The 21,713-nt window shown below is 39.4% G+C and overlaps 1 pseudogene; it reads right to left on the bottom strand.

Annotated features, from left to right (window-relative positions):
• Window positions 1-255: 255 nt before the first annotated feature.
• On the bottom strand, window positions 256-1,034 carry LOC123854961 (large ribosomal subunit protein eL8-like; annotated as a pseudogene).
• Window positions 1,035-21,713: the final 20,679 nt, after the last annotated feature.

The raw sequence follows: 21,713 nt of genomic DNA, 5'->3' as shown, positions 1-21,713 counted from the left end.
GGTTTTCCAGCCTCCCCACGATCCACCTGCCTCTTCCTGCTGTCCCCCACACATGCACCTCAAATGCTCCTCTTCAGTCGTCAACTGTCACCTCCTGTTACCTTTCCTGATTCCCCCCAGATTAGAATCATTTATTTTTTCTTCTGTGACATCATGTTAGTTTGTTTGCATCTATACTATTATTCTGGCAATGGCATTATTTCTCAGAGAGAACTTTTTATTACTTTTATGTACAGAAAATTCAACAGCATACACTTAGCCCAGTTTGGTGGCCAGTTCTTTAGCCTTTGCATTTTCCAACTTGACATTGTGAGCCAGGACCCAGACGGTTACCTCCCCAGTGATGGCAGATCTCATCATATCTGTCATTGTAATTGGTCCTGATAGATTCCACCAGCTTAGCCAGAGCTCCTTTGTCTTCTGAGTTAATCCGTGTGAGGGCAACAGTGGTGCATATCTTCTGTGGACCATAAGCCCAGCCTGGCCTTCCCCTTGATAAGGCAGTAGGGAACCTGCTTTGTACAACATAAGGCAGGCAGGAAGACAACCAGCTCAATGGGATCCACATCATATGCAGTCACTACCAGCTGAGCCTTCTTGTTTTCCACCGACATGGTGACAGTAATAACCCCAGCTTGAAGACAGCTGGCCTCTTAGTGAGGACCGCCCCTTCACTAGCAGCTTTCTTCTCAGCTTGGGCCAACAGTCTGCTTCTTCTCTTGCTTTGTCTCTGGTCCATATTTGTAGGCCAGCTTAAGCAGCTGAGTAGCTCTTTGGTGGTCCAAGGTCTGGGTGAACTGGTTAGGCACTTTTAGAAGTCTATAGAGAATAGCCCTTTGCCGCTGCAGTCAGATATAGTGGGGCCATTGTACAAAGCAGGTGAAGTCCCTTTTGGGCTGGATGTCTTGTTTGGTGCCAAAATTCTTGGATCTTTTCTCAAACATGGGATTGACCGCCTTCTTGGCTTCCTGCTTCTTCACAACAGCAGGGGCTGAGGCCACCTTCTTCCCCTTAGCTTTCTTTCTTTTCTGCATCTTTGATGGCTGGAGGAGAGAGAAAGAAAAGAGAGTTCTCCTGGCAGTGGCATTTAATTATTTGTTTGCATGGCTCCAAAAGAGAGGCTTGGATGACTCCGAAAGAGAAGTCAAGTCTTATACCCCAAGGCATTCTCAGAAGTTGCATGGTGAATGGGACAGGGCAGTCGGTAGAAAACATGTATTGGGGCTCCTGGGTGGCTCAGTTGGTTGAGCGACTGCCTTCGGCTCAGGTCATGATCCTGGAGTCCCGGGATCGAGTCCCGCATCGGGCTCCCTGCTCTTCAGGGAGTCTGCTTCTCCCTCTGACCCTCCCCCCTCTCATGTGCTCTCTCTCATTCTCTCTCTCTCTCTCAAATAAATAAAATCTTTAAAAAAAAAATCATTAAAAAAAATGTACCAATCAGGGGGCGCCTGGGTGGCTCAGTTGGTTGAGCGACTGCCTTCGGCTCAGGTCATGATCCCAGGGTCCTGGGATCGAGCCCCACATTGGGCTCCCTGCTCAGCAGGAAGCCTGCTTCTCCCTCTGACCCTCCCCCCTCTCATGCTCTCTCTCTCTATCTCATTCTCTCTCTCAGAAAAATAAATAAAATCTTAAAAAAAAAAAAGAAAATATGTATTATACAAATGATTCAGAAGAAATACTTATTACGGGTGTTTTTTGTTATATTACCTAACACAGCTCTTCCAAGATATTTTTTTTTAAAGATTTTATTTATTTATTTGAGAGAGAGAATGAGAGACAGAGAGCATGAGAGGGAAGAGGGTCAGAGGGAGAAGCAGACCCCCTGCTGAGCAGGGAGCCCGATGCGGGACTCGATCCTGGAACTCCAGGATCATGACCTGAGCTGAAGGCAGTCACTTAACCAACTGAGCCACCCAGGTGCCCTCTTCCAAGATATTTACCCATTTCAACAATAATTTGTTCTTGGGGCACCTGGGTGGCTCAGTTGTTAAGCGTCTGCCTTCGGCTCAGGTCATGGTCCCAGGGTCCTGGGATCGAGCCCCACATCGGGCTCCTTGCTCCGCGGGAAGCCTGCTTCTCCCCTCTCCCACTCCCCCTGCTTGTGTTCCCTCTCTCACTGTGTCTGTCAAATAAAATCTAAAAAAAAAAAAAAAAAAAAAAAAAATTTGTTCTTGCTCCAGTGTGATGAAAAGATTAGTACATGGCAAAGACAGATTAGAATTAGAAATACCACCAATCTATTTTTTTGTTTGTTTCTCTTTCTCTCAGACACGGAAAGTCTTTATGATTTAAACCAGAAGGGTCTAAGTGACTGTTATTAGGTGTAGCATAAGCCTTTAGTATGTTGATTATTTAGGAAACCAGAGCTAGTGTGTGATTAAAAATGTCAATAATGGAAACCTGATAGAATCTTCTTATTCTTCTTATTAATGTTATTTCTTCATGGAAATAAATGGTCCAAGTATGCGTAATAGGCAGGATGTTAAGATTGACTCAGATAGGATATTTATGTGTAATGTTTTGTGGTTGATCATTGTTGTGCCATGATATCCATTACTTCTTTAAAAATGTTGGCTATGGCTAGCCCTAATCTGATGTATACCTGTTCTTTCTAAAGTTCATCCCTGTATACTTCACAGTATTATAGGTTTGTTATTTTGAGAAGGATGAAAGAAAATATTGGTTAAAATTTTAAGTAATCCCCTTCCCTAAACCATTCACTAGATGCAGAAATGGATACCAGTGGGGAGCCTGGGTGGCTCAGTTGGTTAAGCGTCTGCCTTTGGCTCAGGTCATAATCCCAGGGTCCTGGGATGGAGTAACGCATTGGGCTCCTTGCTCATCAGGGAGTCTGCATCTCCCTCTCCCTCTGCCTACCCTCTGCTTGTGCCCTCTCTCTCTTTCTCTGTCTCTCTCGCTCTCTGTATCTCACATAAATAAATAAAATCTTTAAAAAATGGATACCCAGTGGTCCACATCAGCTATAAATATTGTATGATGTAGGCAATTAGCCTTCGTGCAAACAGAAGTTCTGTACTTACCGATTGTACTAATTATAATCCAGCTTCTCTACTAGCTTCTTAAATGGAAAACCATTTCTGTTTAATCTCTTCCACTAAGTTCAAAAACAAACAAATAGAACATCCTGAATATTTGAAAAAGTGACTTTTAAGAACAGGGTTTGGTGCTTGAAACCTGAATCCCCTGGAACTTAACAGAATATAAGGCATTGAAACTAGGGAAAATGTAATTCTGATGTATGGCCTTACTTGAGGCAAGCTGAACTCAAGAGGTGTTTAGGGAATTGTAAACCAAAATGTTCCATCTTTAGTACTCAGTCAGGGTTAATGGAAGGAAAATGTCATAGTCCCGGCTACAGGGGCTGGTCCCTGAGGTCTGTTCTGGGTTACAATGTCATCCACTCTGGTCTCCTAGGAGGGCTGCAATTGACAAGGCAATAAGAATCAATCTGGAGGGAAGAAACAAGCTATAGACTAAGAAACAGAAGGCACCAACAAGCTGATTTGGCTCAAAGGAGGGGTATTCAATCGACAATATCACTATCATGACATGTATAATTGTGTATTTTTTTAGTGATTATTTATTTATGATTTTGTTTCTCTAATAATAGTGAATTCCTGGAAGATCAACCTTATATCTTCAGTGGCAAGAATCCTGTTTGGGAAACACACACACGTGTGTGCTCTCTCTCTCTCACACACACACAAAACACAGATACACACATACACACAGATACATAGGAAAACAATCTGTATCTTTTGAGGTATCTTTGAGTCCTACATTGTCATTATCAAATGACAGATAATGAATTATTGCAGAAGGAAAGCAAGGAGGGAGGAAGGAAAGAAATGTTCTTAATCTTGACTTTCTCATCAGTCTTGACTTTTCCTTGGGAAAGTCCCAGTATCTCAGATTCTTCTTCTCCAAAGTAGTTAGATCAGCCTCGATATATTTTCTAAACATTTTCCAGAATTAGTATTTTATAGTTCCTTTGAAATGTTTGTTGTTATCAAGAGTATTATTGAATACTCTTGCTGGTGAAGAACTTGGTGCCATCGGACGTTGAAGAAGTAAACCTTACCAGTATTCACTGCCATTTCCAGGCTTATTTATTACCAGCCTTCAGTGAACATAAGGGGGCCTTCCTGCCCATGTCACTGGGCTGTCAGAGTGGAATGGAATGGAGGGCAATTAAGAAAAAGTCCTTTTACTTTGTAAGAAGACTCTCAAGAAATGTCCGGACAAAGTACCTGCCTCTTCAACATTGCTGGCATGTTTTAGGGGATAAGGAATGATTTCATGGAGGGGCTTCAGAATCACAGAGAAATGTGGCCCTATCCCTTATACGCATGTGACAGTGGGCAAGTCACGTAACATTTCTAAATCAAATGTGTGAAGTAATTGTATATTTTAAGGAACTCTAACAGAAGTTGAAGGTATCAATGATTATTACTATGGATGTTAGTTATTATTATAATTATTTCATCTCTTAAGTGGGGATGCTCAGTCCATTATTGTTCTCTGAGCAGGAGGTCATAAAAGTTTTCACTAATGCATTTATCAATACTTTTTTTTTTTAAATCTTGTGATGAAATCAACCTCATGCAGGGAGAGAGGATGCTGAAGTAGATGATAGCACAGGAATTTTGGAGTTATAGAGATCTGACATAAATACGAACACAGTCTTTTAGGATATATGAGATGTTGGCAAATCAATAAATATCTCTGAACCTTGATTTTCTTCATGTAAAACAGTGTTTATATTTCACTATCAGGGTTCTTTGGATGATTCTTAGTCAAGAAAACACATAGTCAACTTCTTCTAGTGGGGTTTTGGGAACAAAGCAGACATTCATTCGTGCAACCAAAATTTATTGAATACTTATTGTTTCCTGATAATAAAATACTTAACAAAAATACAGTCTCTGTTCTCACAAATATGACTGTTTAGTTCCTTTAAATTTCAATGTTTCCTAATAACAGAGAACACACACTCAAGGGAATGTGCATTAAGATGGTGAATATTGCCAAGGGTGGTATAGATTTGTCAGTCAGTAAAAATGGTCTCTGTTCTAGGGTGTGAGTAGGGCAAAGAAGAATCTGATGACAGGAGGGGCAGACATGGTTGAAGAGCAGCCTAAATCTTCACATTGTAGTCCCAATAATATTACTTGAAAATAATAAAAATTAGTTATTTAAATATAATCTTTGGGGCACTTGGGTGGCTCCATCAATTAAGCATCCAACTCTTGATTTGGGCTCATGATCTCAGGGTTGTGAGATTGAGCCCCATGTCAGGCTCCATGCTCAGCAGGGAGTCTGCTTGAAGATTGTCTCCCTCTGCCCCGTCCCCCACTCACACACTCTTTCTCTCGAATAAATTAATGAAATCTTAAAAAAATATAATTTTTTACTAAATTAATTTATTTAAAGGTAGTAAGTGTTCCATAAATATCTTTGTAGCTTTTTCATGCTTGCACAAGCCTTAAGTACAGAGGACCCGGTATTTGTTGAGTACTTTTAGTGGGTATTTGCTCATTTAATTCTCTAAGCAGACTTATTTGTAAGTAGCATTTGTAAGCATTCCCATTGTATGGATGAATAAACTTGCGAAATTAAGCAGTTTGCTCAGGATCAAACATTTAATAAGTAGCTCATGTGGAATTGAACTCAGGTCTCATTGGTTTAAAAAAGTTATCCCACTATACTTTGTCAAAATGTAACAGCAAAGAAAGGAAATGTAAAATGAATAAAGGAAGTACTGATTTTCTTTATTTGAGTGAAACCAGAAATTACTTGTGTCTTTAAGAGGATAATATGCCCAGTTTATCTTTTCAAATATTTATATGAACTGTGGTGAACAGTTGTTTGTCAAGGAATAATGAACCCTTCACAAATCCAGAATTTTCTACTGGCTACCGACAAAAATTTTCATTTGGTCACTGTTAAAGTTGTTAAATGTTTGTTAACTTGAATCTATTTCCTGTCTAAATTATTGCCATGAGTCAGCCTTCTGTTATTGGCCCAAATTATTTCAGTAGAAGATCTTTGGCATTTTCCTTCATAATGCCAATTCTGTGCATAAAACCTGTGAGATTATGAGTAGGTGCCTCTGAATGCTTTGAAAACTGATTTGTGTGGCTAACTTAAGCACATGAAGAAAGGATTAGGAAGTCTGTGAGTTAGAACTGTGTAAGCATGAGTATGTATCCTCTCAGTTCTCATAATTTTATCATAAACAGAATGACAGTGACCTTGCTTTAAGTCCCTCATGCCATCTATCAAAATATGAGGTGAATAAAATATAAAGAAGATAAAGAATGTAACACAAGTCTGGTCATCACTCAGAAAAGGAATTCTAGGAAATGCCCTAGGCATTCTGTCTTCACAGAGATAGGAAATTGTCTGGACATATACTCATAGTGGTAGAAACTGCTGGAAATATAGCTTCTCTAGAAATTCTTCCTCCTTGTGAATTTCTGGTTAAGTTGTATAAATACATCTTTACCAGTTGGAGGTTTAGCTCTATCCATAAATTTGGAGAGACCTTCTTACCTAGACAATTACACTGCCTACCTTGATATAGCCAGAACACATAACTCATCTCTTGCCATCCAAGTATGTGCATGCCCGCCTGAGGACAGGAGGAAAACAGTTTAAACCCAAAGCCAGCATAGTGGTGGCCCTGCTGCATACCCGTGGTTGCTCCCAATATTCCCTTGGCCCATTTGCATTAGCCACATGGGTGAAGAGAGAGTATTCAATGGGTATACTTGATCTTTTCACTTCTTTGACATTCCCAGTGTCTCAATCTGTGACATGTTACATTATCCCGGAGTTTGGCCAATCCAGATCAGCATCCTTCTTTGGAATGTAGGGAAGGGGGAATGAGACCTCAGGAACCTAGAGCTTCATTTAGAAGCTTACCCATCTCACATGGATCTTGTTACAAGGAAATGTGATAAGTGAACAAGTGCATATTAAATAGTCCACTAGGTGGCATTTGTGAAAATGCCTTGTAAAATCAATTCTGATTAAAAAAAAACAAACTGTAGGGGCGCCTGGGTGGCTCAGTTAGTTAAGCAACCAATTCTTGATTTCAGCTCAGGTCATGATCTCAGGGTCGTGAGATTGAGCCCCGAGTCAGGCTCTCACGTCTGCTTGCGATTCTCTTGCTCTCCCTCTGCCCCTCCTTCTGCTTGTTCTCTCTCTCTCTTTAAAATAAATAAATCTTAAAAACAAAACAAGGGGCGCCTGGGTGGCTCAGTTGGTTAAGCGACTGCCTTCGGCTCAGGTCATGATCCTGGAGTCCCGGGATCGAGTCCCGCATCAGGCTCCCTGCTCGGCAGGGAGTCTGCTTCTCCCTCTGACCCTCCTCCCTCTCATGCTCTCTGTCTCTCATTCTCTCTGTCTCAAATAAATAAATAAAATCTTTAAAACAAAACAAAGCAAAACAAAACAAAACAGGGCGCCTGGGTGGCTCAGTTGGTTAAGCGACTGCCTTCGGCTCAGGTCATGATCCTGGAGTCCTGGGATCGAGTCCCATATTGGGCTCCCTGCTCAGCAGGGGGTCTGCTTCTCCCTCTGACCCTCTTCCTTCTCTTGCTATCTGTCTCTCATTCTCTCTCTCTCAAATAAATAAATAAAATCTTAAAAAAACAAAACAAAACAACAAAACTATAGCCTGCTACTAACCTAATTATAATAATTTAAATTTGAACTATATAATATGGGCCTAACAGAATAAATCAGCCAGCCAGAATTTGGATTAGTTTTGTCATCTAGCTACATTTTAGAGGGAAACATATTGGATGTAATATTACAAACAAGGTATTAATGTAATAAGTGAGAATATACAGAATTAATATATATATTCCTTACACTGAGAATGCCATTGTTATTGGTCAGATACATCAATTCTTCTGAAAACCTACGGGAACGAACTCTCCACTAACACTGCACAGCACCAGCTGCCTCACTTTCGTCCCTCATCAAAATTAGATTTGGGGTAAATGCAGTGTTTCCGTCACTGGCTCCTATTTTCGAATCTATATGCCCATCTTCCTCTCTCTGTATACCATCTCACATGAAACCATGCTGAGAATAAAGTCAATTATCAAAATCACTTTGTAATAAAATTTCCTCAATGGGTCAGAGAATTTCAGTAACAATGGAATTTTTTTTCGTTCATGCCAAGAAAGGCTCACATGCTACCAAAACTCTCTTTTTAATAAATTTTTAAAATAGGTGGACGTAAGTTTAGCAGTGAAGCCTCAATCCTTTCATTTTCTGCTTATAATCGATTTAGGACTATTTATCCTATAAAAGAAATAAGAGGAAAAAACTAACTCAGAAATTATAGACTAGCATGAGTTATGCTCCACAGGCCATATCTTTAAATATTTTCACATTGTGAGAATAATTGTTTTTGTCTTCATAGTCAATTTATCCACGTTTGACTAAGCATTAAATTATAAATTTACTTAGTTTTTCCTGTGTTATCCTACTTTTGCTTTAAATTTGTGTGAGTTGTACTAAACTTGTATCATATATTTTACTGGTAGAATCCTTCAGTTTTCCTTTTTATTTGCTCACATTTCACTGTTAGCAGAGAAGATTTGACCCCATCAATTTCCTTTCTGTGACTCAAATCTGATGACTCTATGCTTTAAAGAATAAACTCTAAGATTTTAATGTTTTTCCTTCTGTTCCCAAAAAGCTGTCATTCAGAGAGGAGCAAAACAGCATGTTTTAAACAAATAAGAGTGTTTATTGTGCAAATTATTGGTATAATGTGATGCGATGTGACAACTATACCTCAGCGTGGAAGCTTGATATTACTCTATTATTATCCTTAAATGGGAAAAAAATATCCTTTATTCCGAGGGTAACCATATGCGAAGTGTTCATTGGAATATTGCAGGATCTTTGGGATTTGGTTGAAACATTGACTCTTGAATTAACACATCTTCACAGGTCTGTTATGAGGGCAAGTGCATGAGCAAGTTCTAATGTGACAACTTCTCCCCCAGTATTTAAAAAAAAATTCAGGGGGTGGGTCCAAGATGGCAGAGGAGAAGGAGACCTAAATTTCGTCTTGTCCCAGGAATTCAGCTAGATAGGGATCAAACCATTCTGAACACCTATTAACTCAACAGGAGATCGAAGAAAAGAATAGCACCAACTCTATGAACAGAAAAGCGAACACTTTCTGGAAGATGGGGTAAGACATCTTGTTGCTGTTAATGAAAAAATAAAAGATGTCAGTTATTAAAGAGAAAAAAATAATTCAGATGGTTTATACTTTTGGATATTGCAAAGCCCAAACCACGGGTCCTTTCATACTTGTTTAGGAGCTATCTGTTGCATTTGGATGCATCTCTCCATCAGAACAAAAAACACAATGCTTTCAAGGCTTCACAAGCAGGTACTTATTATAGCTTTCTAAAAATGCACAGGTGCTAATTTTCTAATAATTGGAAATCAGGATATGAGAGGCCTTTTTAGTGGGTGAGCTCCTGCTCCTTAAAGAACATCCCTCTAGAATATCACACGCATGCACATGATTGTGGTACCCTCTTCATCTCCTTTTTTCTCTTGCTTACTCTTGTGGAGGATTTGTTACTAGCCTTCATATTCATACCTTACATAGTTTGGGTGCATCCCATTATGATAGTTGAGCCTGGTTTTTCTTTCGCTAAGTGCGTTAGCGTTGACATCTGCCAGTGTTCTTCTGAGGTCCAGTCACCAGTCCACTTTGTATCCTCTTACTCAAAAGCTGGGGTTGACTATTTTAACTAGAAGAAGTCAACACACTTCTCACACATTACAGGGTTTCCATGCAAATGGAAGTTTGAAGCCTACAAAATAGAGGAGGGAGAATGGGTTCAACAGATGTTAAAAGTATTCGTAGGAGAAGCAGCACTTACTGTGTGCTGTTATGTGCCAGGCAGTGTTCTGAGTGCTTTTCCTGGTTTATCTCAGTATTTCCTGAAAACAAGCACTCCCTGGGTAAGGAAAGTATCATCTCTGGGAGACGGTTAGTATTATTATCCCAATTTAACAGATGAGAAAATAGAGGCAGAGGTCGGTTATATATTGAGCTGAAGCTCAAGAAACTGATGAGTGTTTGAACTAGGATCCAAACCCAGACTGAGTCTAAGCTCTTAACTGCTCTGCAGCATTTCACCCTGGGAGCAGGCAATTGTAGGTGGAAGGTAAATGTAGGGAGAGGCGTGTGGAATTGAAGAAGAAGAAAAAAAGCTTTCTACATGATAGTGAGAACTACTTCCTCTAGGACCGATAGAGAATAATTGCAAAATCTTTTGCAAACATTATCCAATTTAATTTAAAAAATAATGCCGGAATTTAGATGCCTTTATATCCATTGTATGGCTAAGAAAACTGAGTTGGGTTGGAATCTTAGTGTGGCATTTTCAACATTATGATCTGAGATATATTTTATCTCTCAGGCTCCAGCTGATTTCATACTCTTTGTTCATTTTATTATGTGTGCTAAGGAAAAAAAAAACCACAGAGACTAATTCCATTTGCTAGCTTTAAGAAGCAGTAGTCAACTCTAGGCATGACCGATAAAAATTTATTTGATTGCATAGTATTTACCTAACTCTGCTGAGGGAGGCAGATTTCCTCTAGTGCAGTAACAAAGAAGCTCCTATGTGACCTGAGCATTTTTCAGGAAAAGGTGGGTATTATATTCTCCTAAATGGAGAGGAATATTTTTCCCTTAGTCCTATTACTGACAGCTTCTAAATTTAATAACACAATGCTCACCTACAAATAAGAGTAATAAAAGCTTAACTTGCCACAGGGGGAAAAATGCTATGGTGTAACAGACCCAGGAATAAGTGAGATTCCTGGGAAAGTCACTGCCTGAGGCTGCTCAATAAACTCTAGCCCTTATATGTACCCACTGTTTGATGTTTCAGTTTTGGATGCTGAGCCTGGTCATAACATACCCGTCAACAGTTTCTTGTTTAGACTTCTCAAGAAGGTGACAAAATAAAATCAGTGTAAAGCTGTCAAAAGAAAGGTCATCACTGAATTATATTTTGCTCAAGTAACCCATCTGAAACCAAATGTGTCCTTTGCTCAACTCTTTTGAGAATTCAGCCAATGAACACCAAGGGGCTCCATGACCGTTTTCCATCCAAATCTCTTTTCAGAAAAATGCAAGCAAATTCCTGAGTCGACCTTGTTCTGATAAGTCTCCTTGAAGCAAGGTCATCATAATTCTCACCCACATTTTTCTGCTGTCTTGTTAGATGAATCCGTGAAATTCACAGATTAACCCAAGTCCCTCACTTAGACATTCTAAACGTGCCAAATGTTCAAGTGTAACAAAAAATTACACATCTGGTAATTCTGCATGTTATTTATAGCCTTTCTGATAGAGGCATAATTGATTCAGAAATGTAATTTACAGCTTGGCATCTCCATTTCAAAACCTCAATTCTATGACATCCACCAAGAGAGTAATCTCACTTTTGTGGGGAAGCAGAGATAATAATTGTAAAGAATTTTTGTATGATAGTCTCATGCTTTGGCATAAAGTTTTTCTTGCTCCTTGTCTTTCCTTTGCAAAATGGGCACTATTCATGTCAGCCACACACTTTTAATTCCACAGTATGATTTATGGAGACATAAATGAAGCATAAAGTTGATCAACAAACCCTGGGGTGATGGCAAATGGCTAAGGCAAGTTTCTCTTGCCCTCTATTTTTAATTGCAATCCTCATAAGAAAACACTCTTTAATTTAACTAAGTGATTGTTCTTTTCGAAGAGAACATTTATTATTTAGTTCCATTTTGAAAATTACTAAAGAATGCTGGAACATTGTCTTCATCAAAGAATAGTCATAAAATTGCTTCCCCTCCCTCCTTCTGCCTTTGGCTTCTCCACCTTTCTAAAACATAAAATGATTCTTTCATTTACTGCTCTAACCACTCTCTAGCCTGTGCACATTTTGAAGAAGATATATGGAGGAATTAATTTCCATTAGCCAGTGGGGTCCAGTATGAGTTTTATTGACATCAGTCTAGGTATCTTATATTTACCTTCATGCCACCAAATCATTATCCTAATTCTGACCATGCATATCTAATCTAGGCAATGGAAGACTACTTCAGTTCTTAATTAGCAGCTCAGATTTCTCTCTGCTCGCAAAAACTGATCTGTTTAGTCTCCTTATTTTGGCATTGTTGGCCCACCCAGATCCAGACTATATTGTTTTTTTTTTTAAAGATTTTATTTATTTATATGACAGGGAGAGACACAGACAGAGAGGGAACACAAGCAGGGGGAGTGGGAGAGGGAGAAGCAGGCCTCCCGTGGAGCAGGGAGCCCTATGCGGGGCTCGATCCCAGGATCCTGGGATCATGACCGGAGCCGAAGGCAGACGCCCAACGACTGAGCCACCCAGGCGCCCCCAGACTATATTGTTATTAGTATAATTTATGATACTAGGAGCTATTCTGGGGAATTTCTCCTGGCCATTCATTGAGCTCCGACTTCTGGACTTGTTCTTGGCTCCCTAGTTTTCATTGCTGCCTTCAATAACTGGTGTCAGACCCAGTATATTCCACCTATCTAACTTTCAGCATTAGCTCTCTTCTGAGAATCCAGCTATGATGCTCCACATCTGCAAATGTGACTTCTTTGGTTATGGATACTGGCCCAGGTGAAGTCAGAATTCACTGCAGCCCTTTTGTTCTTCTATTATTTTTTATTTGATTTATCACAAGAAATCAGAAATATACTTCAAAGCATAATAAGCAAATAAAATTTATACATAAGCCAAATATAAAAGCTATCATATTTTGTATATTTTCCAGTCTGTCATCTATCTATCTATCATCTATCTATCTTTCTATCAGGTTAACATCATATTGGTAATGCAGATATTGTTTGATTTTTACTCAGTATTTTGTCATTTCTATGCTCCCATCTATGAAGAATTTCAAAAACCATTTTTTTATTTTGAAAAGGAAAAATGCTATTTTTTACCTTATAGATGTGCGCAAGTTTGTTTATCCATTTCTATATTTTGGCATTTTGCGTAGTTACCAATTTTTTGTTTTTGTAATCAAACCTTGATGAATATCTTAGTATTTATTTAAAATTATTTACTGAATACTTATTTTGTGTGAGACCCTGTTTTATGCATTGAAAATTCAACAAATGCAGTTGCTGAATTTAATCTTGGAAAAGCAGAAGTCTAGAGAGGAATAGGAAAAAAAAGGCAATTACATTATTGTGTGAAAAGTGCTGGGGGCATATGATAAGTACTGGGTAAATTTGGAAGTCAGAGAAAACTTTATTTTTTTAAATTTATTTGAGAGAGAGAGAGAAAGAGAGCATGTGGAGGGGAGTGGCAGAGAGAGCCTTAAGCAGATGCCTCAGTGTGAAGCCCAAGGTGGGTCTCCATCTCACGGCCCTGAAATCAGGGCCTCAGCTGAAACTAAGGTCAGATGCTTAGCCATCTGTGCCACCCACGCACCCTGGAAGTCAGAAAAAACTTTAAGGAAGAGGCAGTCTTTATACTGAGACCTCAAAGGTGAGTAAGAATTAACCAGATAAATGAAAATATTGGGGAAGGAGCCACTGTTCTAAGTGTAGTCAACAGGAAGTGCAAATACCTATGAGCAAGAAAGAAACCTGACAAGTTAGAAAAGCTACAAGTAATTCAGTATATCTAGAACCTTGAGTGTGAGGGATAATAGGTTTCTTGAGAAGACAACTTGGGGCTAGATCAAGAAGAGACTTTTACAGAATTTTAAGAAATTTGTTCTTTATTCTGAAGGCAGTGAAAATCTTTAAAATATTTTAGCCATGGGGTTGGGAGGACAACATAATTAGAAATACATTGTGAAAAATTACTGGTGACTTTGTGGAGATTGCATTGGTAGGAGCAAAGTTGACAAAGAGGCTAGGTAGGAAATAATTCCAATAAGCAAAGCATAGATGATGATAGCTGGACTTAACGTAGTAGGAGACTGGGAATTAGGATGGAGAAATAGGATGTTTTTTCCTTTTAAATACTACTGATAAGACATGATAGTTTTACTCAGAATGTCAGGAAGGAGAAGCAGTCAAAGATGGTGTTCATTGGGGGAGGTTGTGGTGCCATGTGCTTAGAGAGGGCAGTGTAGGGAAGAGTAGGTTTGTTTGTTTGTTTGTTTTTAACGATTTTTATTTATTTGAGAGAGAGAGAGAGTTGGGGGGGGGGTGAGGGAATGGAGAGAGAACCCGAAGCAGGCTCCATGCTAAGCACAGAGCCGGAGAGCTGACATGGGGCTTGATCCCACTACTGTGAAATCACTACCTGAGCCCAAACCAAGAGTCAGGTGTCTGACTGAGCCACCCAGGCACCCCGGGAGGGGTAGGTTTAAAAGCTGTGATATATTCCTGAAGAATTTTGTTTGTGACATTTAAAAGAGAGATTTGAGTGTGGGGAGAATAGAGATTTGAGAGTGAGAGATATGTCGACTCTGATCATTTTATTACAAGAGAATTCTGGAAGTGAAATTATTCATTGAAGTTTATTGATGCATTTGACACAGTGATGTTTAGAAAGGTCACAGATGTTGACCTGTTGGCACAATAATTTGGATTTGGGGCCAGTCTGTCCCTGTATTCTTAGAGAGCTTTTGTACTCCGGCTTTATTGCTTGAGACCAGAATGTCTCTTTCTCTTCATTCCACTGTTGCAGCATCAGAATGTCTGCAGGAGAACCATTTTACATCTTGACTCATTTCTCTGGTCCTCATGGGATGGGGGGAGATTAAATGCATGACATCTTTGAAGTGTTGCTTTAGCATTCTGAGGAGCACCTGGAATACTTCTACCAACAAAAAATAACACAGTGAATGAGAGACCTTTCTCGGTATCTGGCTTCTACTCAAATTGTGGACTCAGCTGTGATCCTTAAATATTTTAATTAAGGTCTCTCAAAGGGAGCTTTTACTAATGCAAATGAGAGGCACCATGATACATATCCATTTATGTACTGAAGCTTATGAGCAGGGGGTTCTGACATTCCCTAAAGATCTTACCTTTCATCTTGGAATAGATGATGCTTCCTACTCAGATGATAGGTCTGCATTCCTTCTACTATATCACTCTATTCCAGAAGCAAAGGAAAGGAATTAACCCCTTAATTAGATAGTGAGGCACTCAGTACAGGAGAATGGGTTTTGCCTTAAAATACATTGGGGTTCTAGGACTGTATTCATACAGTTAGGTAGCTTATTAATTTCTTGAAAGGAGAGAGTGACTGGGAAAAAAATATTACATGTGAATGTACTCTAAATCCATTATAAGAAGATTCAGTGCCATCTACCTAAGACAGAACACTTTATTTTGCTTTAAGTAATAACTGGTATTACATTTTGGCTATTTGTTAGGTACCCAGGAGTTATGTTAAACACTTCACATGTATGATCTCTTTTAAGTCTAACCACAAGTTTGTGGTATGCACACTATCAAGATCATCATGTTGTAGAAGAGGAAACTGACTTAAAAGATGAAAGATCTTGTTCCAGACCATATTAGGAGTAAGTAGTAGAACCCATATTCAAACCTGGGGAGTCTAATTTCAGAAGGTGAATTGGCGATTACACAGGATGCATGGTGAAGTAGTTCAAGAGTGTCTAGAACAGAAATCATTCTTTGTTCTCATTCTGGGACTCACACTATGTCATAATCTCACAAAGGAAGGCAGATTAAAGTGTAATAATGGTGTCAGTGTGTATGGAAAACAAGAGTTTCTAAATGTCCTGTAAAAAAAAAAATTCCTTGTATAATTTCTAACAAGGTATAAGCAGATTGACCTTCTGGTTCTATCTGTTCTTGCCCTTAATTAGCAAATATTTGTCTTCTGTGAGCAGAAACTGAATAGTCATTGGGGTTTAAACAAGTCATAATCCACATGAAAATAAAACAGTAATTTCTTTTTGGGGAAGGGATGCGATTTCATTATTTGATTGGGTTTTTAAGGTCTCAACCTAGCCAGTGGATATCCACTGAATCCACAGTGGATCCCCTACTAAAGCAAAAGGCCAAACTCCCTTTCTTTGATTAGTAAAGAGGTACTTCAGGTAAAGTCAATATGAACTCTGTGGGTGTGACAGGACTGTTGGGAAGGGCCACCGACAATCCTCTATACCACCGAACCCTTCATTCTCAGCTTTTCCATTTGCTTTCTATCTTTGATTGACCTTTGAAAAGTTAGTCATTTTCACATTCTATACATATATATTTAAACATTTTTTATCAGCACTCTTAATAGCTCTTCTGTAGTGGTTAATTCTGTCTTCCATAGAACAAGCCAGCATTAATCTCTTGATGTTTAATAATACTGATTAATTTCCCAGTAATATTTCAATATTCATCAGTAATGAATTTTTATAAGGGCTGATCTTTGAATCTCTCTTCTGTCATCTAGGATAAACTCAAGTCGACCTGGTGTCTGTATTTGGAGGATGATATATGACTTTTAAGGACTTCTAAGGTCAAACAAAGGAGGTTCCCAACTGTGGTGATCTATGGACGTACTGTTGATAGTTGACGTAACACATTAAGATCACTCATTATCCTAAGGGCTAAAAACCAGAAATGTTGGAAAACTAGCTAATAATAGGCAGCCCCACATTAAAATTAAGTGCTCATTTTTCAGTATTTATTGGGGAGTCCTGGGATTCTTTCACTTCCCGTTTATTGGTGGCACTAGATTAAGTGGCAGAATTATAAGAATAGTCTGGGATTCTTAAGTTTAAGCCAAGGTTGGGCTTCTGTGAATGCTGGTGCTACTTTAGATCTTTTTCCAGCCTGCGACATGAAAAGCTAAGGAGCCCACTAGGGAATGAAATTGGTTAGACTGGCCTGTCTATCATTACTGAGTTCTTTACTTTTAATACTAATAGCTTAATTTTCATACTAATAATAATACATGAAGCAGCTCATGAAAATCCCATGACATTCACAGGCATAGTCACGTTGGAATTTTAAAACTGTGTGTGTGGTTGAGGGGATGTTATTATGTAATAATAAGAAAAGAAAAGAATGAAAAGATCCTTCAAAATCAGAAAATGTCAGGATGGAATTACATCACTACTGTTCATTAGCTGGGCAATTTACACAAGTCTTTTATCTCCATGTGAAATTATTCTGTTTGCCTACTTAGTACCCAGTCTTCTTTCTTCATCCTTTCATTACTTAATTCCTTCATTTCTTCGTTTTTTAAACACATAGCACTTACTATATGTCAGATCTTATTCTAAGCACTTTACATATATTAACTCTTTATTAACCCTGATTTTGTTCAGGGTTGCACATGAGTTTAGAATACTCAATTCACTGGCTTCCCTTACAGAGATAGGTGGTTCTGTGACGGAGTTCTGAACAAGAGGATTAAGCTTTGGGTGGGGATTCCAGAAAATCCATTGTCATTTTGATAAAATGGGGAGATTTGGCTGGCAAGGCCCTCTTGTGTTTATCCTTTGCTCTTTATCTTCCCACCTGGAATGTATTTACAATGTCCAGAGTTTCAGCAGCCACGTTGAAAGAGTAAGGATAAAACCCACATGCTGGGGATGCCGTATCAGGGAGGCAGAAGGAGCCTGAGTCCCTGAAGGCAACGCTGACCCTTTGTTCTAACCTCTACTAGCCACCCCAGACTTCCTATTACCTGAAAAACAGTGTTTTACTTGCCCAAGCCACTTTTAGGTTTTCTGTAGTCTGTACCTGAATGATTCTGTTAAACTCTCTTTGGGTTTCAGCTTATTCATTTGTAAAATGAGAACTATATTTTCTGAACGAGAGGACTATGAGCATAAAAGAAGATAAAGTGTCTAAAACACAAAGCACTTAATGTTGTTCACTAAATTCTTCTTCTCCTTGCCATGTAGACATAAACTTTCTCTATTTTAGCACACAGGGGGATAGGGATAAGAGTAGGACATCAGATGATTTTGATTGCCACTGACATTTTATACTCATTTGGTTAGATTTTAAACTATAATTTTCTTTTCTTTTGAGGGGAGGGAAGGGGCAGAAGGAGAGGGAGAGAATCCCAAGCAGATTCCCTGCCGAGCACGGGTCTCAATCTCACAACCCTGAGATCATGACCTGAGCCAAAATCAGAAGTTGGATGCTTAACCGACTGAGCCACCTAGGCACCTCTAAACTATAATAATTTTTTATTCTCTCATTTTTTGTCTTTATTGCCCCCACAGACAATGCTATGAGGGCACAGCAATTGCCCACTCAATGTGAAGTCTTGTCAAATTTGCCTTTAAAAATTTCTTCTTATATTCAGTGGCAAGGGAGGAGAAAGAGTAATGTTGATGTAGGACTAGAGAATGGACACTATTATGTTTTTGAAAAATATGTGCTTTGATGATAGGGTGATGTGCTTTCGAGTTCCATCTCCTTAATATATGACCATACTGGCAAGTTGCTTAACCTTTCTGAGCCCCCTTGGAAGCAATGGGGATAAAGCCCATCTTTCTGGAGCCTTGTAAATGTTAGATAAGTTACTGCCCTGGGAGGCCTCATGTCTGGCCTTCAGAGAGATCCCATAAGCATTCCTTTCCTTTGCCCACATCTCAGTTTTTTCATAGCCAATAGTTAGGCTCTTTTTGTTCTTACCAATTTTTGCAGCCCAATTCCAAGAAATTTCTTAGAATACACTCTTCAAGTGGCCAGAGAGAAGGATGTCTCTGTGTTGGCTCTCTGCATATGGAGTTCCATTATGCTAAAGCTGAGATAGTAATGTCATTCCCAAAAGGATTCACTCTAAGTGGTGTTTTGCAATGTAGGAAGTTGTATTTCATTTGTAAAACAGAAGATAAAAAGTTTTGAACATCAACAGTTCTTTTAGATGTAGAATCCTAATAAACATCGCATTCTGGAGTGGTTGAGGTTTAGAAAACAAAATGGAAATGTAGGCAGAAAAAATGACAGATTTGAATCTCTCTCCTACATCACCCTCATTGACTTAAGTAAAACGATTTGCTCTGTTCAAAATATCTGTTGACACTGGAACACTTGCAAGTGAGTAACCTAAACAGATATTGGAGAATAACACAAATCTTTAAGCTATTTTCCTCATTTGCAGTGGTGAGCAGGGGGCATGGAATGAATGGTGAGAAAAAGTGGCTGAAATCGCATCAAATGATGAAATTTTCCAGAAGCTCAAAAGATTACAGATTTCTGGTCACTTATTGAAATTCTGAGAGGCAGTAGATATCATCTGTGTTACCTAAAGAGACAGTGGCCTCATGCAGTTCCAAAAATACCCAGGGACAGAGAGAAATATTTAGAACTATCCCCAGATGGAAAAGCTGCTTCTGAAGAAAGTGGATTCTTTTACATCAGAGGAATTGTAGAGGGTATATTTGTCATGTCAATTTTGACTATTGCTTTTGATTTTCTTAGCATATGGGGTCTGTGCAGTGGGAGCCTTCTCTAGAGCTGAGACTGACAGGCATTTTGTGTTAGATAACCCTACCTCACTGGGAAGAGACAACTGGACTAGAATTAGACACTTAATCCAAGTTGAATCAGTCAGGTTCTTTGATCATTTATGCTGTGAAAATTAGAGACTAGAAGTGGGCACTGAGCCAGGGCAATGGCACATTTCTAGATGGAGATCTACTGGAGGTCTTTGGAGTTTCTCCCCCTTTCTGAGAGGGTAATAGAAGGTTTTATAATAGGAGGTCTACACAGAATATTCTCATAGTTGCCACCATCCACCCTAGTTCCACGCATTTATACTTTTCACACAGATTCAGGAAACAGTTCCTCCACAGTTTCTGGGGTCTTTATTCTTGAGGGGAATTTCATAAAGAAGGAGGTTACAGTGACCACACCTCCTGTCACTACAGTTGACTCTTGGGGCTGCCACTGCTATATTCTCTCTCCTCATCCACTATCCAGTCTAAAGTCTCCTCATTCTGAGCTATCACCTCAGCAGATCTGGGTACCTCATCTGGTAGTGTGACCAAACCTTCATATCTGAATGATCTGAACATTAGATAATCATACCTCTCTCAGTTAAGCACTGTTACATGTGCGTGCTCATAGGTATTCCGAGGCATGAGAGTACCCGGAGGCACCTGGTTGAGCCTAGGTTCAATATATATTTCTCCCAGCCCCTACTGTATAAAAGTAGTCTTATATCTCCTGCTGATCGGGGTATAATACCCCTACAAGTTTGGTGACTCTTCTTTTCATCTGCTGGCCTTTGGACACAAGTACTCTAAAGGGCCCTGGAAGCAGCTGTATCGGGTAGCTCAATAGAATGAACCATGGTGATGTCTGCTCCTGAGTCTTAGGTCCAATACCTCCAACTTTTCATAGCCCACAATTATGGGGACAGAAAGCACAATGTCCCCCTGTGGGTCATTGGGAGAGATGGTAAGTGTGACCACTTCTGCTCCCACTTTTTAATTTCCAAATCCCTGTATTTTTCCTGATGGGGAGATAGCATCATACAGTGATCTCTGATTTAATAAGTATTTATATCCTGAAGGATGACACCCTATCCTTTTAGAATGTGTCTTCCAAGCTGGCATTATATCTGTGCCTTTAGAAGCTGTTCTAGTGTTCTGTGAAGCTGGCTGCTTTTGGATGGTGTGGTATGTGATGTGACTAGTAAGTCTCATAGTGATGGGTTCACTCCTACATCTCTTTTGCTGTAAAGTAGGTCCCCTGGTTGGATGCTGTGCTGTATGGAATTTAATGCTTGTGGGCCAGGAATTCCATAAGTCTTCAGATAGTGGTTGTTGGGATAGATTTCTGTGAATGAAAGGCAAATTCATATCTGGAATAGTCGTCTCTTCCTGTAGGTCTGTGAGGCACATCGTTATGGTTGCCACAGCTTCTTAACCCAGACTTTGAAGCTCCTAATGATTTAGTCCCAAACTTGTTTTTTGAAGCCTAATGTTTCCGCTACTGTATTTTGGGAAGCCTCTCTTCTGGTTAGGCCATGGATTTTGATGCTTGGTGCCTCAACACCAGTTTGATAAGAGAAAGAAACATAACTCACATTTATAATATGTCTCATGGGGGCGCCTGGGTGGCTCAGTCGTTAAGGGTCTGCCTTCGGCTCAGGTCATGATCCTGGGGTCCTGGGATTGAGCCCCGCATTGGGCTTTCTGCTCATCACGAAGCCTGCTTCTCCCTCTCCCACTCCCCCTGCTTGTGTTCCCTCTCTCACTGTCTCTCTCTCTGTCAAATAAATAAATAAATAATCTTTGAAAAAAATAATATGCTTCATGAATTAGGACTTAGTTTTGCTCCCCTTTTTGTTTATTGGCTTGCTTGTTTGTGTGTTTGTTTTACAGATAGGAAAATTCAACTTAGAAAGAAATTCTCCTATGGTATAGCTGGTATATTAGGAAATCATGTAGAGTTATTTGGGATGAGACAAGCAGTAAATGTTTTCCAGTAATCCTCATAATCTTGGCTTTCTGTTTTATGGTGTTATCCCCAAAGGAAGCTGGAAGAGTTCTCTTTTTCCTTATCCTAGAGAAACTAGATCTTTTCCTCAATCAGAACTGTGAAGTTCTGATTTGCTGTTTAGAGTTTGGGAAAACTGGTCAACCCAGGTGAGACTGCAAAATCCTTATGAATCGTGGACAGTATTAACATAGGCCTGTTTGGAAAT

The sequence above is a fragment of the Mirounga angustirostris genome, unplaced genomic scaffold (assembly GCF_029215605.1).
Source record: "Mirounga angustirostris isolate CCGP_5_RB_7025 unplaced genomic scaffold, mMirAng1.0.hap1 SCAF_16, whole genome shotgun sequence".
NCBI lineage: Eukaryota > Metazoa > Chordata > Mammalia > Carnivora > Phocidae > Mirounga > Mirounga angustirostris.
This window is presented reverse-complemented; position numbering and strand designations above follow the sequence as displayed.